At 47.9% G+C, this 11,959-nt stretch overlaps 1 pseudogene; it reads right to left on the bottom strand.

Annotated features, from left to right (window-relative positions):
• Positions 1-8,880, bottom strand: part of LOC116887607 — a 42,632-nt pseudogene extending 33,752 nt beyond the window's left edge.
• Between the last annotated feature and the right edge of the window lie 3,079 nt (positions 8,881-11,959).

Here is an 11,959-nt window from a genome sequence, read left to right as displayed (position 1 = left end):
ATGTCTCTTATCACTTGAGGAAACCGTGTGGTGGACCAGCTCAGAAAGGCGTGAGGGTGAGCTCAGGACATGTTCTGACCAGACTAGCACCCCATTGTCCCCAAGGTACAGCAAACTGAATCCATGAACTGCAAGAAGGTCCTGTTTATGCAACCAGGCACTAGAGTGACCCTCGATCCTCTAGACTGTACTCTCTCAGGACTGCTTGAATGTTTCTTTGTAGGTTGGCAGCAGGCAGTGCGGCGTTCATGATCCTCTGGCCACGGGGTGCTGGCTCAGCAAGATGGGGCCAGGCTGAAAGCCCCATCAGCAGGTGGTGTGTGGGTCTCAGGGCCTGTGTGACTGCCCCTTGACAGCTCCTGCATCCAGAATACAAGGTGGCAGTTTAGGCATGAGGATTAGCAGGTCTGCCCAAGCACCTGGGAGGCTGAGCTGTAAGCCCTGAGTCAGGGAGAGTGGGCCCTGAGACCTTTGTGCCTGCATCTGGTCGCAGCCTGGGCTGCCTGCACCCTGGGTGATGTCTGCTGTATTGAGAAGTGCACAGAACTGTGCAGATTTGAGGCAAGGCTTGTCTCTCCATCAACCCCTGGTGGTATTCTGACTGCACTAAAGACTCTGCCAGGTGGTTGTTACTTCCAGGATGCAACAAACCTCCAGCTATTGTAAACCAAATCCCACAAATGCCGAGCTCCTCAGCGCCCTGCTGGTGCTTCTGCATACTATGAATGCCATTCCCACCAGAGCACAGGCACCCAGGCTCTTTTCCCATTTTTTTTAAGAGTGGAGTAGCATTCGGTATCAGGCTCCCTGAGGCCAGACTGGACGTGGCTGCAAGTGATCTCAGCAAGTGTGGCTGATGTGAACAATGAGACCTGCCTGGCAGCCCCCTGAATCTACAGGGTGCGCGCGCACACACACACAACACACACACACACACATGCCACATGTCATTGGTTAATTTCATTCTCCGGTGACCCTGGTTGTGAGAGAGAGCCCAGATGCAGCACTGTGGGAATGCAGGATGCTGCTTCCCTGAAAGCACCACAGCCCCTCCCTCCCTGTCCTTCCTGGGTAGAGGATATTTTCAACCTGGACAGTACTCTGTGGTCAGTGTCTGGCCAAGGACAGGCAACGACCAATAGAGGAGTGCAGCATGGCGCCATCACCATCCAGTCCCATGGGCTGGTGTGGACTATGCAAATCACCATTCTGCCTGGTTCCCCAGGATCACACAACCAAATGGGAATGAGAACTGCATGTGCTCAGCAGTGTCCTGGGCCAAAGGACCTGACACAGTTTAGATAAAAGAAGCAGGGAAATTGAATGCCTCTTCTCCCCTTCCCACCTGACTCTGACCTGGTGACTAAAAGTTTGCCCAACACTCTAAAAGGAGACACCTGGATAAGAAGTGTAAGGATACCACTGGTGCTTCTTTGGAAAACACCAATGGGGATGACTAGGAAGGCAGGAGGGCTCAGGAGGACCTGGTGGCCAGGTTTAGGATCAGATGGATTCTACAAGGATTCACAGGGTCTTAGGGGATGGAATGTAAGGCACTGCTGGTCCAGGACCTGGGTGGGGAGAAGGATGGAAGACAAGGAAGTGATCCCATCTCCAAGTTGGCTGCCTTGGGTTAAGGATGAAGTAGCACTGCTGGAGGAGATCCTGTTCTCCTGCCCATTAAGGAGTCTAAGATTATTGCATCCCCAAAGTGGCTGAGGCCTTGAAAAATCATGCCAGTGCAGGAAGAGATTCAGTCGGCCAGCAGGCCAGACCAATGTTTTTGTTGCTATTAGATTACAACGGGCTATGTTGGTTCTTGGCATTGAGTGTCAAGTAGCTTGCCTCTGCCACCCAAGGGCCTCCCACGAAGCCGACAATCAGTGTAGAGAAGCCACTGGGGGTCGCATTGCAAGACCCATGGTCCTGGCAAGTAGGAGGGCTGCTGTGGCTCTGTGTTGCGCATTTCCATCCTGCCTCAGAGGCACACTGGCATTTCCCTGGTCTGTGCCCACAAAGCCACTGATGATGGCAGGCAGAGATGATCACAGCACTTCTGGCCACAGGTTACACTCGCTTCCCACCACTTTGCCCAGGCCACCTTTATGCCATCTTCACCCACAGCTACCTTATCTGCACCCCACCCTGAAAGAGACTGTGTTCACCAGGTCTCAAGGGAGGCATTCACTGACTATCTTGTGAAAACCCACACCAGAGTCTCTACAGAGTGACCCAGCTCCAGCCAGGGCTACCAAATAAGGGATTTTATATAAGGGAAATAAATGAATTAAGTCTGATAAGAAAAAGGAACTGATGCCTCATGGTCTGAAAGAGTCAGCAAGAGCACTTTCTTTGAAGCTGTGGATTTCAGAGTCTTGCACTCCTGAAGATTGGGGAGAACTGCACATCCTTGTAGTTCTGCACTGTAGCAAAAGCAGCTGAGCTCAGCATCTGAGACACCAACCACCGATAGCTTCTCAGCAGTGTGTGGACATCGGCAGAGTTGAGTAACCAGCCCAGGACCTCTCCTCCCAGGCCTGCAGTTGTTTCAGTGTACCCAAGGCTTCACTGGAGCTGAGGTCAATGATACGGCTTCTCATACAGGCTTAGTGTCTAGGGTTCCTGCTGGTTGGTCCCCAGAGGCCCATGTGTCTCATTTACTTAGATTTCTCTTTGAGACTGCTCTTGACACAGCAGCTTACTTCCCCAGAGCCAGCCACTAGGGAGAGAGAAAGAGAGACAGAGTGAGTAGACAGAGACAGAGAGAGATACAGAGAGAGAGAGCAGGAGGAAAAAGAATAAATATGTAACATGCTAATTACTCCGCCCCCAGATCACAGTCCATCATTTCCTCACCTCGGTTCACTAGGGGAAGTAGTGTGAAGGGTGATCTGAACACTCAAGAGAGCAAGGATGTGTAGTCTCAGCAATTTGAAAGGGACAGAGTCTGAAACCTGTGAAACCTACCAGAGAAATTTCAACCAGAAACTTTGATGCTACAGAGATCACATCCAAAGGCCTCTAGCCTGTAAGAGATAAAAAGAGGTGCCCTTAATCCCAAGAGAGACAGAGGCACTTGAGTTTAAAATAGGAGCAAGTTTCTAGTTAAAGAAAAGCTAGAAGCTCAGTATTAGGGTACACACCTTTAATTCCAAAGAATGAAAGTAAAGCAGAGTTGTAAAAAGGACGCCTCCTGTTTGAAAGTGATGTGCTATTGAGTGGCAGGAAAGGTGACAAATCAGAGAAAAATTTTGAGGATAGGGGATATGCCCAAACTCAGAAGAATAGGGCAGCAAGTCACTGAAGGAGAGAAGATGGGCCTGGAGTAAAGAGATCCAGTCAGTACAGTAGAGCCTCATGGAGAGCAGTTGACAGGTAGAGTGGAGCAGCACAGAGGCAGTTTTACTGGAGAGTTTTAGGAGACAGGACTGGAAGGTAGAACAAGTGCAGACATAGGTAAAATGAGCCAGGATTAAACACATTGAAGAGCTGGGTTTGAGGCAGAGCGATTCAGAGTCTGAGAGCAAACCAGGTTGAATAAATCAATGGAGAGAGGAGTTTGTTAGAATTCAAACAAAAACAAAAACAAGGAAAGCCTCTAGAGCCTGAAAATATATTCTAGGCTTATATTGTATTACCTAGACAAGGTACTTCAAGGATAAGTTCAAGCAATACCACTGGTGTAGCAAGTCTCCAGGAAAGAATGGCAACAGGACAACGAAAGATACTTTTAAACTCCACTCTAAATGCAATGTAAGCATCCCAAGAGTCAAAATGGATATTGACAGATCTTCTTGCCCTAGGCATTTAATTAAAAAAGAAAAGTAACATCTGCTACCGCAAAAGATGACACAGTACTATCAATTTTCTTCTTCCTAAAAAGGTTTTTAAGAATTATTAATTGTGGGTTGTTTTATGAACAATGTAGCTGCTCCTGACACATCAGTGAAAATTGAAGCAATATGGATGGGGTAATCTCATAAAGGCTCTAATAGAATTGGAAACCTTAGACCTCTGAAATAGCAGCCAGTTTCAACCTGTTAAATTTCAAACCATCTTCACCCGCTAAAATTTTTTGTTGTTGTTGTTGTTGTTGTTGTTGTTTTTGGGGTTCTGTCTAGTCATTACTTGTTGCTGTGAAGATATAGGAGGCAATGGCAATTCCTGTGAAGAAAGTATTCATGGGCTGCTGGTGCAGCCAGAGCTTAACATGCAAGACATGGGTTAGTGGTGTAACAAGTAAGGTCCTAAAGATGGAGCTGGAACTCATCTGGTTCCTCAGGGTCAGAGAGCCCTGACTGGTCGGATTTGAAAACTTAAGACCACCCCCAGACATACCTCTTAATCACTTTAAATAGTGCCACTCCCTACTCCATTCAAGCCTTTCAAATCTAGTGAAATAACAAATATTAATTTTTTTTTTTTTTTTGAGTCAGACCCAATAGTCTTGTGCTTGCTAGTACACTCTAACAACAGAGCGTAAATCTCAACCCGGCCATTTTCATTCAACCACTATTCACTACCTGATTCCAAAAGCTGAGTTCATAATGTCAAATGCATTAAATCCAATTTAAAATTCTCATAATCTGTCAAAGTCTGGTAACATCTAAAACAGAATTCATAAGTCTCTTCTGAGACTCAGGACAATCTCCTAATTTAAACTTTGAAAAAGAAAATCAAGGTGCAGGTCCCATACTTCTAACACATAATGGTTCAGGAGGTACATTTATGTTTCAAAAGGAAGGAAAAGCAGCAAAGCAGGAAGGGTTAATCGCCAGACAACTCAGCTGGGTAAACTGTAAACTACATCCCCATGTCTGACGCCTAAGCTCTCTTCAGATCTCCAAGTCCTGTTACGTTGTACAAAATAATTTCTGGTCCAGGCAGGAAGACACCGCTAGTGATTTTCCTGCTCAAATCATACATTTGCATCTCCTGTATCTTGGATTCTCTACAAAACCCAGGTCTTATCAGGAAGCCCTCACAAGGACTCTCTTGGGCCCCATTGGCCACACCCCTACAGAAGAACCTGTTCCACCTCACACCACCGCAAGGAAACATAGATTCTGGAAAAGTTCATCTGCCAGTTTATTTCTTCTCATTACTCTGACTTGTTCAAATCCTTAAATTACCCAATAATGAATGCCGGTGTCAAGGGTTCATATTCAGATTACAGATGTTCAGTGCGGATGACAGCCTGGAGCCAAGGTGGATGCAGATACCCCACAGCGTTGTTAATCAGAAGTGCTGAAGGCGAAGGGATGACAATGCAGGAAGGAGCAATTGGTGTCCCTGTCTTCCCTTTTGTGCCCCTGTGAACAAAAAGCAAAACCACTCAGTCATAGTTCTCAAAGGATTTCACTGTTCCAAAGTTGATCTTGCCACTGGGTCCCACGTGGCAGCTGTCCAAGATAAAGAACAAGAGTCAACACTGTCAAAGGAAACATCTCAAAGGGCCCACCTCCGCATTCAAAGGGTCCACCTGAGAGGCCCAGGAACCCAGTTCTCTCCTGTCTGCCTCAGCCCCACATTGTCCCCAGGTGCTTCTCCTTCAAGTCCCAGAGACAAGTCAGAGGTCTGGGAACCGTCCCCATCTTGGTGAGAAACAAGGTACCTCAGGAGACTGACATGTGGTGTGAGAAAGAACCTCTCAGCTCAGCTCCTCCCACCTCTGTGCCTAAGTGGCCACCCTCACACACTGACCTGTGCAGGAAAGAGCAGCCCTGTTTCCACCTCTGTAAGAAAAAAGCTGGAGAGTCCATGGAAGTCCTGGTCCCAGGAATTTCAGAACAACAGCAGCAGACCATAGGAAGGTCAGAGGCATGAGGAAGAGCGTGTGGAATGAACCCAGGGACAGCTCAGATCCTAATGCAGGGTCCTCCCCAGAATTTGACCTTAGATTCTTGTGTAGATCACCTCCACCACTGTGCTAGTCTTCTTTCCTTCCATGTGCTTTATCGTCCGATGGAAAAGATATATCCAAAATAAAGCCATGAAATGTGGTGTTTATATATATAAAATAAATATGTATATTGATGGTACTTAAAAAGTTTATAGTATTATATAAAATGTTTTTGTAATGGATCCTTGTGAAAGAACTATATAAGTCTCATGATACCTTTTTGTTTTTTCATCCACACACCAATGATGAAACCTATGGGTAATCACAGCACCAAAATACTGGCTATGATGCACATCATGGGCAGAGAGGAGGCCTGGGACTGAAAGGGAAAGAAGGGAAAACAGGTATCGCACCCCAGTACCATGCCAGTCCTTCAGGGTTTAGAGACAGTTCTAGCATTCCCTGACTCATTTGCACCCCACATCTCTCATTGAAAATCAGGGTAGGGGCTCAGGTGTCCTCACACTCCACATGGCACATGTGTAATTCTTGCTCCTCCCCAGGGCGGCACCTCCAGATGCCTCTGGAAGGTTCCATCTCTCAAGGCTCATTCAAGCTCCATGTCCTGGGTCAGGTCCTCACCAACTGCCAGGTCAGGGGTGATGTCAGTGGGTAGGAAGCCCAGGCCCAGCATCAGGTGACATCACCTTCAGGTCTGGGGTGAAGGGCTCACACGTGCCTTTGGGGGATCTGAGGAGGAAGTTGGGGAAAGTTCAGTCCATTTTCCTTTCTTTCTTTGCCTTGAGCAGTGCCTATGGGCTGTCCTGGGAATGGACTGAATCAGGTGGTAGAGGTCAAAATCTCTCTTAGGTAACAGACACAGTGTTCTGGATAATCTAATATTTGGAATTCTAGATCTGAGTTAAGAGGCCATGGTCAGGAACTTCAGGTGCCACCGGAAAAGTGACTTCATCAGACGGGTTGGCCAGACACTCCAGCCTCACTGAGTCAACTCAAAAGACCTCACATGCACTGAGAATGGGCCTGAGCAAATACCATGGCTCCAAGGGGCTGCAGATGCATGTTTAACTGACTCAGTTATTTCAGGATCTTCCTCCTTCCCTCCTGGTACACTGAGCTGTCCTGAGAAAAGGGTGAGGCCTGACAGAATTGGAGAGCCTTTCCTGATAGATGGGGAGGAGTCCCAGGAGACCTTTCCTCCTCCCATGTGCAAGAGATGGAGAGAATGGGAAACTGAGTCAGAAAACAAAACAAAACAGGAAAATGGATGAACTTAGCACAGATAATATTAACTAAAGGTCACACAAGCCCAGGAACAAAAACTACTTAGTCTTTCCTCCTGTGAGACATATATAGCCAACAGCATATGTATTTCGTGAAGCAAGTGTACATGTGTGTAGAGTATTTCATGACCAAAGTCAACAAGAAAGGTAAACACTGGAGGTGAGAGACTGAGTGCATCATCACCTAGAGTCATGGAACAGGATAAAGGGGGCCAACTATTTTCTAGTTCTAACCCTGTTGTGGATCTCTCTCTCTCTCTCTCTCTCTCTCTCTCTCTCTCTCTCTCTCCTCCTCTCCTCCTCCCTCCCTCCTTCCCTCCTCCCTCCTTTTTTTTGCCTGTTGTTGCTGGGTTTATATTTGATAATGAATTTGTAAAATTCAAAGTGAATCTCCAGCGGTTCAGAATGTGTACTCTACTGGATAGACAATCACTGAGATGTACAGCTCCTGTTGTGGTTAAATTCAGTGTCTGATTTTTTTTTTTGGTCACTTTTAGAAAAAGATAAATAACTAAAAGCTAGAAGAGAGAGGGGCATGATCCCAGCTGATGGTTTCCTCTTCCTCACGACTGAGCCCCAACCTGAGGACAGGAGGAGCTGCCAGAGTCCACCACCTGTGCTCAGCAGTCCCCTTTTTCTCCATGTATCTGTCCAGCCACCCCAGCAGATGCAGCCCTTGTAAAGCTTTGCAACATCAGTCTGCTCCCACTTTCATCCCGTAATCTGCGCTACTGTGCCGGTGGCCTTCCACGTTTTCAGGTCTTTGTTCAGGGCGATATAATCGCGGCCATCGTAGGCGATCTGCCTGTACCCACCGACAAGAGTCCAGTCCGACGCCACCTCACAGCCATGCATCTCCTGAACTGTGTGAGAGCCTGCAGGAAGCTATGGTCAGCTCTATCAGCCCTTTGGGCCCTCAGAATCCCCTCAACTGAAAGTGAAAGTGGGTCTCCAGTTTTTGGTCCCAGGCGCATCCTCAGTTTTCCCCAGTTTCTCTGAGTGGGACCCCGGAAATATCAGGCCCCTGTATCAAGGAGGGGTGTTGAACTGTGACCCGGGGTAGTTCACCACCCTCGCTCTGGTTGTAGTAGCCTAGTGAGTTCCTCAGGTTCACTTGGAACCACTGCTTGTTTCCCTTGGCTAGCATTGTGTTCCACACCAATACTCCGGTCCCTCCCGCTCCATCCGCCGCGCCCGCGGCTCCATCCTGGGATTCTCCGCGTCACTATCAAAACGCACGAACTCCATGTGGTCCACTTAGCCGACCTAGATGAACCGGGGCTCCCTGAGGCCGTTCACGTAGCCGACAGAGATGAAGCGGGGCTCCCTGAGGCCAGGCCAGGACATGGCCGCAGCGAGTGTGAGCCTGGGATTGGAGCGCGGTGAGACCCCGACATCCTCCCGGGACCCCGGGCGGGTGCATGGGCAGGTAGAGGAGCAGGGCACAGAGGTCCTGACGCCAGTGGAGAAGGAGCAGAGGGTCTGGAGGGACCTGGCTTCCCTGGTGCTGCTACTGCACCTCCCTGCAGAGGCCTTTTCCCTCCGGACCCCACACTCTGGCCCACTAGGGGGGCTGCCAGCAGCAGGAGCAGCAGGCGAGACGCCTCTTCCCCCCCAATTTAGATGCAGAGGCATCTGAGTTCTTTAAAGGTGCCTGAGACTTTACTACCAATTCCCGGCCACGCTGCTTGGTTCCCCAAGATTGCTTCACTCACTAAGGATGAGAACTGTCATCGTCATCAGTATCCGGGCAGAAGGACCTGATATATAGGTTAGGAGCAGAAGTCAAACTGGGGAGATGGGAAATGCCACCTCTGGCCTTCCCACCCCCAACCTCACTGCCTGGAGAGACTAAGACTTTACTTAAAATTGAAAGAAACTGTTAAAATAAAAAGGCTGAATAGAATAATTCCTCATCTTTGAACATTGTAGCTTCAGCACAGAGTTCTCTCACTTCCCCAGGGAGATTGTTGGAGAACTGCACTTCTCGGGAGTCTGCTGCACTGTAGCAAAGCAGTAAATACTTCCGACAGTGACACTGATATTTCCCACAGTAACACCAAGAGTCCTATTGGTGACCCTAGCTCAGAACTCTCTCAGATCCTGTTTTCTTCTTGCTGTGTGTTCTCAAGGCTTCTAGAGCTGGGGGTCACATGACATATGGCTTCCTCATATGGCAGCTGGAAAGGACCTGGTTTCTGCTGCCTGTCCCCAGGATTCCTCTGTCTCTATTTTCAGTCACTCTTGAGACTGCTCTTGACTTACCCAGAGCCAGCCATTAGATAGAGGGAGGGGAGGAGGGGGAGGGGAGAGAGAGAGAGAGAGAGAGAGAGAGAGAGAGAGAGAGGAGAGAGAGAGAGAGAGGAGGTGGAACACCCCAAGAGGATGGGATTAATCCCATACCTGGCAAGGGCAGAGCTGCAAATCTGTAAATACTCACTCTAAATACAATGTTACTTCAAGGGCTGGAGAGATGGCTCTGGGTTTAAGAGCACTGGCTGCTCTTCCAGGGGTCCTGAGTTACATTGCCAGCAACCACGGGGTGGCTCACAACCATCTGTAATGGGTTCTGATGCCCTCTTCTGCTGTGCCTGAAGACAGTGACACTGTACTCATACATAAAATAGACCAATAAATATTTTTTTTAAAAAAAAACAATGTTACTTCAGCGTGGTGTGAGTCAGATGGATTTTAGTGATCTTTTTATAAGCTTTACTTTTAAAAAAGAACTTTATAATTTGATACAACAAAAGAATATACAGTTTTCTCAGCTTTTCACTAAAGGGTCTTTTGCAGTAATTTTATAAAGGTCAACTTTGTGTCTTCATTATTGTTCTCTTTGCTGTGAAGAAAACACCAGGACCCACAGCAACAGCAACAACAACAACAACAAAATCATTTAACTGCCAGCTTGATCACTGTTTCAGAGGTTTAGTCCATGGTCCTCAAGGAGAGCAGCATGCTATCATGTAAGCAGGCATGGTGTTGGAGCAATAGCTAGGAGTTCTACAACTGGTTCCTAGGGCAGCAGGAGAGCCTCTGAGCCTGGCTTGGGCTTTCAAACCTTCCAAGACTATCCTGAGTGACAGTAAGGAAGTTCACTAGACTGAGCTCCACCTGCCACAGCCCCAGTCACATGCAGATGCCACAGTGGACTCCTGTCCACATTATACTCAATACAGGAAGCATAGATTCTGGAAGGTTCTCCATCTGCCATTTATTTCCTCCACAATATTCTGAGTGTTCCCAACCCCTTAACTTCCCCACCAGTGAACAGCTCAGGTCAAAGAGGGTACATTCAGATTCTTATTTTCTGTGTGGAAGTGAGGAGCTGCAGCCAGGGCAACATGGAGCTAACAGGATGCAGATGTCTTCTACTGTCTAAGGTTGGCTATGCAAGGGAAGACAGGCAGTGCAATAGACAGGGTCCTGGAGCAGGGGTGAACTGGGCTCTCCAGATTTCCCCATTCGCGTGCACAGCCAAAAACATAAAACCCCCAGACATTGATGTCCAAAAGAGAATCCACTGTTTCTATGTCAGAACTTGTCACTGGATTCCACCAGGCAGCTGTCCCAAGATGAAAACAGGAGTCAAAGTACAATCAGTAGGAAAACATCTCAAAAGCTCACCTTGCATCCAAATGTAAATCTGAGAGGCCCAGGACCCAGTCCTCTCCTGTTTGCCCTCAGCCCTAATCCAAGGTCCCTAGGTTTCCCCTTTCAAGTCTCCAGAGACAATCAGGAACCGTCCCTGCCTGCAGAAGAAGCACAACAGGCACACTCAGGGGACTGACAGGTGGGCTGGAGGGAAGAACAAATTAGAACACTTCCCAGAACACTGACCAGACACTGTGGAAGTTTCAGAAGTCACCAGAAGGAGATGTGCAGGGGAATGAATCAAGGCCAGCCTGGAGATCTGTAGTGTTTAGCATGAGGCTTATCCTCTGACCCTTGACCATCAAGAATCATGCAGAGCCCCCATCACCATTATGAATCTGTCTTTCATGTAAGCTGGTGTCTGCAAACAGACACAGAGATGGGCAAGACACAGAGATGGGTATGCATGTTAGCTTACATAAAGAACCTTTCTTTAAAAAAAGAGAGATTTGGGGAGTCCCCGCGGTGGGCGGCAGCTGCAGCGTTGGCGGAAGGAGGCTGCAGTGGAGAGAAATGGCTGAGTGGTCTCATCACCTCAGAACCTGAATGATGCAACTTCCTGGAGATCGACGTGAGCAATCCCTTAGACAGTGGGACCTTCCACCTTCAGCCACCCCTAAGAGATCAGGGTCAAGACAAATCTTCCTATCTTCAAGCTATGAAGGAATCTACTGTTAGAAGAAGATACAGTGACTTTGGTGGCTTGAAGTAAACACAGAGAGAGCAAGGTTGTCGTTCCCCCACTCCCGGGGAAAGCATTTTTGAGGCAGTTTCCTTTTAGAGGAGACGATGGAATATTTGATGATAATTTCATCGAGGAAAGGAAGCAAGGGCTGGAACAGTTCATAAACAAGATGAAATCATAGATAAAAAGCTTACTCCATCCCAAAATAAGACATGCCTGAGTTTGGCAAGAAGAGGCAAACCCCGAGACCAAGGAATGATCTGTCCGCACTAATGAAGACGTTGTAACAACTAATATATGCTGCAGACACTGCTTAACGAACATGCACACCCTGGATGTACTAACATTCACGCTCCCTTTCATTCTGTCTGTTTGGCAAGACGTTCATTTGCTTTAGTGGAAACGCCCGTGCTTCTTCCAGCCTTTCTAAGTAGCTCTTCCTGTTGTGTCCCTCCGCGTGCACTGTAGCCT

Source organism: Rattus rattus, chromosome 18 (assembly GCF_011064425.1).
Source record: "Rattus rattus isolate New Zealand chromosome 18, Rrattus_CSIRO_v1, whole genome shotgun sequence".
NCBI lineage: Eukaryota > Metazoa > Chordata > Mammalia > Rodentia > Muridae > Rattus > Rattus rattus.
This window is presented reverse-complemented; position numbering and strand designations above follow the sequence as displayed.